This window comes from Mya arenaria, chromosome 7, assembly GCF_026914265.1.
Source record: "Mya arenaria isolate MELC-2E11 chromosome 7, ASM2691426v1".
NCBI classification, from domain to species: Eukaryota; Metazoa; Mollusca; class Bivalvia; order Myida; family Myidae; genus Mya; species Mya arenaria.
Genome location: NC_069128.1, coordinates 34595003 through 34601816, shown reverse-complemented (window position 1 = coordinate 34601816; position 6814 = coordinate 34595003).

The window sequence follows — 6814 nt, the reverse complement described above, 5'->3', positions numbered from 1 at the left end:
GATGATAAAAGTGTTGAATATGATTGACTTATGTGGTAATGACAATTGAGTGCATATCATGAAATTCTTAATGATGAGTGTATTTGTGCTAATGCATAGCAAGGTATGTAACTCTTGCTAAAATAATAGTGTAAGAGTTCTTCCCCTTTTTGATGTAAAAGAACAGTCAAGCATTGTATTATTCCCTGTGGTGCTCTTATTTAATCTTTATTCAAACTTATTTAGATAATTTAGAACTGTGTCTTAAGTACAACTTAAACACTTTGGATGAAAATTATTTTCAAAAGCAATATTAAATCTTGAATTTACAAAAAATGTACCGTAGTTTTACATCTGTATAATTCAGATAATTATATTATTACTTGTTTAGGTGCTGTTATGTAGGGTCAGTTTGGTAAACCAGTCTGTGTTTAATTAAACAGCATATTGTTTTTTTTAATGCAATTCAAGCACAATTATTAGATTTGAGACTGCAATTACAAAAATGGAGCTGTATAAGAGTGAAATAGTAATTTGAGGAATTGATTTTGTATTGACCTTGTGGCTAATTTACAACATTTTGTATTTAAATAAATCTATTTGTACATCAATCTGTCAATGATATTCAGACCTTATTCCCAGTCCTGTTCCCTTACTGTGTCTGCCTTTTTCTAAAAAAAATCAGGGGCCCCTGTATTCTGACCTTATCCCGAAACAAAATGACCAAGGCCTGATGTCCCGCCTCTGTCCATCCCACCATATCCTGCCTTTCCCATACCCTTCCCCGACCCCTGACCTTCTGTCCCCTTTCAAACCGACCACTTTAAGGGCCCACCCTAGTCATGTCATCTTCTCTAACAGATGTACAAATAGATTTAAGCTTGTAATGTTTTTACACTGCAGAAAAGAGAAAGTTCACCTCTGCTTTGTACTTACATTAAAGCATTTGACTCGCCTTGTAATCAATATCATAAACCAAAAAGGAAATAGTTATACAAAATTTACAGGCAGCTTTTAAATATAATAGATTTAGTCCTAAAATCAACACATTGCCAAAACCAGTTAAATATCAAAATTAAAATTAAAATAATCTTAGTTAATCTGCATTCATCTTATGCACTAGGATGTACGTAATATGTGCATCTATCAATCAGAATTTGTATGTCATTTAGAATCCTTTAATACATGTGTGTTTGTTTTGTTATATTTTGTTTTATAAATACTTTCATTATTTGCTAAATATGTCATTGTTTGGTCATATATTGTATTCTGAATATTTTCATTATTTGTTAAATATATTATTGTGATGTCATATATTGTATTATGAATATTTTCATAGTTCGCTAAATATATTATTGTTTGGTCATATACATGTATTGTATTATGAATATTTTCATTATTTGCTAAATGTATTATTGTGATGTCATATATTGTATTATGAATATTTTCATAATTCGCTAAATATATTATTGTGATGTCATATATTGTATTAGAAATGTTTTAATAATTTGCTTTATATATTATTGTTTGGTCATATATTGTAATATAAATATTTTTTAAATTGTTGAATAAATTATGTACAACATACCTATTAATATTAATAACGATGTTTGTATTTTTGTCCAGTGACTGCTAATATACTTAATGAATTATGATGTACGTATTTATGGCTGGTCACAGCCTGTGAAAATATTAAACCATGTTGTACGGTATTTTGTATATGTTAAACTAGAAGCAATAAATGCCTTTGTTGTTTTTATCCCATTATACATATTTGCTTGGCCATGTTTAAATGCGGAAATGAACTCAATATTTGTGAATCTGTGAAGTGCACCCTGGCCCGGATGCGAACTTCGGATTGCGTTGGTAAGAAGTGAGAACCCTAACTGAACAATTGTGTTATAACCTTACATTTTCTAATGGAAGGGGGAATTAATAAGTTAAAATAAATGATAACTTACTTTTAAGGCATATTGGTGATTCGTTTAAACTGTTTAAAGTGCTGTAAAAGAGGTACTATTTATTTAGCTACCTGCAAGCAAAATGCAACAGTTGGAAATGAAATAGGCAGCCTTGATTAAACACTTTTTCATTCAAATCTGGTCCATCAATACTTGTTTATATCTTAAAGAAACCAAACACATATTTGTAACCAAAAACTAAACAATATATGATCGAAACCAGAACAGCCGCAAAATAACTTTGTATTTGAAATCATAAGTAAATGACTATAAGAGCTCTATAAATACATACATTCAAACCTGGCATAGTGTTGCAGCAATAATAATTAGCATCTCGACTACTGCAACAGCGTCATACTACCTTTTTTACTACTGCAACACGTCACACTACCTTTTTTTACTATTGCAGCAGGCATTTACAACTTTTGCTGTGACAGCACTTGGTTCTACCACTTTACTTATATTACATCAACGCTAACACTTTAACAACTGCAGTATTGATCACTGTGGCACAAATTGGCACTACCCCTTCAACTACATCGACAATGATTGGCACTACCCTCTTCACCTACTACGACAATGATTGGCACTACCCTTCACCTACTACGACAATGATTGGCACTACCCCTTCACTTACTACGACAATGATTGTCACTACCCCTTAACCTACTAAGTCAATGATTGTCACTACCCCTTTTACTACACTGACAATGATAAGCACTACATCTTTAACTACTACGACAATGATTGGCACTACCCCTTAACCTGCTACGTCAATGATTGGCACTACCCCTTCAAAGCTGCACACTCACAGATTGAACATTTTGACAAGATTTTTATTTTTTGTCTTTGTGTAGTTTGAACAAGACAATTTTTGCAAAAATGCATGGAAACCAGTTCTATAACACAGCTGATAAAAAATTAGATCGCAGACTTCTGTTTAAGTTGAAAAATGATGTTTTCTTAAACCGTTAGCACTACCTTAACTACTACGACAATGATTGACTTTACTACAATAACGGCCCTGATAACAACTTCTAGATCACCAGTTCAACTACTGTGACAGGTGATCAGCACTACCTTTTTAACTACAACAACAATGATTAGCTTTACTACTATAACCACACTGATAACAACTTCTAGATCACCAGTTCTAACTACTGTGACAGTGATCAGCACTACCTTTTAACTACTACAACAATGATTAGCTTTACTACTATAACCACACTGATAACAACTTCTAGATCACCAGTTCTACTACTGTGACAGTGATCAGCACTACCTTTAACTACTACGACAATGATCGACTTTACTACTACTACCGCACTGATAACAACTTCTAGATCACCAGTTCTACTACTGTGACAGTGATCAGCACTACCTTAACTACTACGACAATGATCGGCTTTACTACATATACCAGCACTGATAAACTTCTAGATCACCAGTTCTACTACTGTGACAGTGATCAGCACTACCTTTTAACTACTACAACAATGATTAGGCTTTACTACTATAACCACACTGATAACAACTTCTAGATCACCAGTTCTACTACTGTGACAGTGATCAGCACTACCTTTTAACTACTACAACAATGATTGGCTTTACTACTATAACCACACTGATAACAACTTCTAGATCACCAGTTCTACTACTGTGACAGTGATCAGCACTACCTTTTAACTACAACAACAATGATTAGGCTTTACTACTATAACCACACTGATAACAACTTCTAGATCACCAGTTCTACTACTGTGACAGTGATCAGCACTACCTTTTTAACTACAACAACAATGATTGGCTTTACTACTATAACCACACTGATAACAACTTCTAGATCACCAGTTCTACTACTGTGACAGTGATCAGCACTACCTTTTTAACTACAACAACAATGATTGGCTTTACTACTATACCACACTGATAACAACTTCTAGATCACCAGTTCTACTACTGTGACAGTGATCAGCACTACCTTTTTAACTACAACAACAATGATTGGCTTTACTACTATAACCACACTGATAACAACTTCTAGATCACCAGTTCTACTACTGTGACAGTGATCAGCACTACCTTTTTAACTACAACAACAATGATTGGCTTTACTACTATACCACACTGATAACAACTTCTAGATCACCAGTTCTACTACTGTGACAGTGATCAGCACTACCTTTTTAACTACAACAACAATGATTGGCTTTACTACTATAACCACACTGATAACAACTTCTAGATCACCAGTTCTACTACTGTGACAGTGATCAGCACTACCTTTTTAACTACTACAACAATGATTGGCTTTACTACTATAACCACACTGATAACAACTTCTAGATCACCAGTTCTACTACTGTGACAGTGATCAGCACTACCTTTTTAACTACTAACAACAATGATTGGCTTTACTACTATAACCACACTGATAACAACTTCTAGATCACCAGTTCTACTACTGTGACAGTGATCAGCACTACCTTTTAACTACAACAACAATGATTGGCTTTACTACTATAACCACACTGATAACAACTTCTAGATCACCAGTTCTACTACTGTGACAGTGATCAGCACTACCTTTTAACTACTACAACAATGATTGGCTTTACTACTATACCACACTAATAACCACTTCTAGATCACCAGTTCTACTACTGTGACAGTGATCAGCACTACCTTTTTAACTACAACAACAATGATTGGCTTTACTACTATGATCACACTAATAACCACTTCTAGATCACCAGTTTTGCTACTGTGACAGTGATCAGCACTACCTTTTTAACTACAACAACAATGATTGGCTTTACTACTATGACCACACTAATAACCACTTCTAGAACACCAGTTCTACTACTGTGACAGTGATCAGTACTACCTTTTAAACTACAAAAACAATGACAGGCTTTACCACTACCACACTGATAACAACTTCTACCTCACCAGTTCTACTACTGTGACAGTGATCAGCACTACCTTTTAAACTACAACAACAATGATGGGCTTTACTTCTACTACCACACTGATAACAACTTCTACAACACCAGTTTTACTACTGTGACAGTGATCAGTACTACTCCTATAACTACTATAACACTGGCACTACTTCCTCTACTATTGCAGGGTCACCACTTTTACTACTGTGACAGTGATAAGCACTACCACTTAAAATAGAACAATGATTTGCACTTCTACTGCAGCATTGATCTGAGACAGCAATAAGCACTACCCCTTTAAGTAACATGAAATTGGTACTACTACTTCTACTATTGCCGCACTGATCAGCACTTCCTTTCCTGTGAAAGTGTTCAGCCATATCCACCTAAGCTACAACAACAATGATTTGCACTACTACTGCAGCACTGATAACCACTACTATTTCTGAGACAGCAATCAGCACTCATTTTACCTTTTAACTTCTATGAAATAGATTCGTTCTACTTCTACTACTGCAGTGTTTATCACCTGACTTCTCCTAATGAGACAGTATTTTTATTTTAGGTAATTCAGACATAATAAGTTACATTATTTAAGGCAGTAAAGCATTTTATTTAAAAATAATACAAATTTTGAAGATTAACTTCAAATATTCCAATAAGTCATAATTTGAAGTGACAGATTATACAGAGCCCATGATCATATTTGTGACCCCAGAATAAAACATGGGAAAAACATTAACAAATGGATCAAATTGTTACCCCAGCATATCATTTTAAAGAAAAAGTAACTTAACGACCAGATTCAATATGCTGGCATAGCACATTTTTGAAATCAGAAGTGCTTAAATGAAAATATTTGTTTAGCCTTTTATATTGATATCAAAGGTCACACCCAGCAATGGATAAAATCTGGATAACCACATTTGTTAGGCCGGCATAACATTTAATCAGAAGCAACCAAACAACCAGATTTATTAGTTATGCTGGCATACCATCAGAGAAGGAAGTGTAAACGAATAACCAGATTTATGAGTTATGCTGGCATACCATCAGAGAGGGGAGTGTAACCAAACAACCAGATTTATGAGTTATGCTGGCATACCATCAGAGAGGGGAGTGTAACCAAACAACCAGATTTATTAGTTATGCTGGCATACCATCAGAGAGGGGAGTGTAACCAAACAACCAGATTTATGAGTTATGCTGGCAATTACCATCAGAGAGGGGAGTGTAACCAAACAACCAGATTAATTAGTTATCCTGGCAATTACCATCAGAGAGGGGAGTGTAAACAAATAACCAGATTAGTTATGCTGACACACCATCAGAGAAGGAAGTGTAAACTAATAACCAGATTAGTTATGCTGACATACCATCAGAGAGGGGAGTGTAAACTAATAACCAGATTAGTTATGCTGGCATACCATCAGAGAGGGGAGTGTAACCAAACAACCAGATTAATTAGTTATGCTGGCAATTACCATCAGAGAGGGGAGTGTAAACAAATAACCAGATTAGTTATGCTGGCATACCATCAGAGAGGGGAGTGTAAACAAATAACCAGGTTAGTTATGCTGACATACCATCAGAGAAGGAAGTGTAAACTAATAACCAGATTAGTTATGCTGACATACCATCAGAGAGGGGAGTGTAAACTAATAACCAGGTTAGTTATGCTGGCATACCATCAGAGAGGGGAGTGTAAACTAATCACCAGATAAGTTATGCTGGCATACCATCAGAGAGGGGAGTGTAAACTAATAACCAGATAAGTTATGCTGGCATACCATCAGAGAAGGGAGTGTAAACTAATCACCATATAATTTATGCTGGCATACCATTAGAGAGGGGAGTGTAAACTAATAACCAGGTTAGTTATGCTGGCATACCATCAGAGCGGGGAGTGTAAACTAATAACCAGGTTAG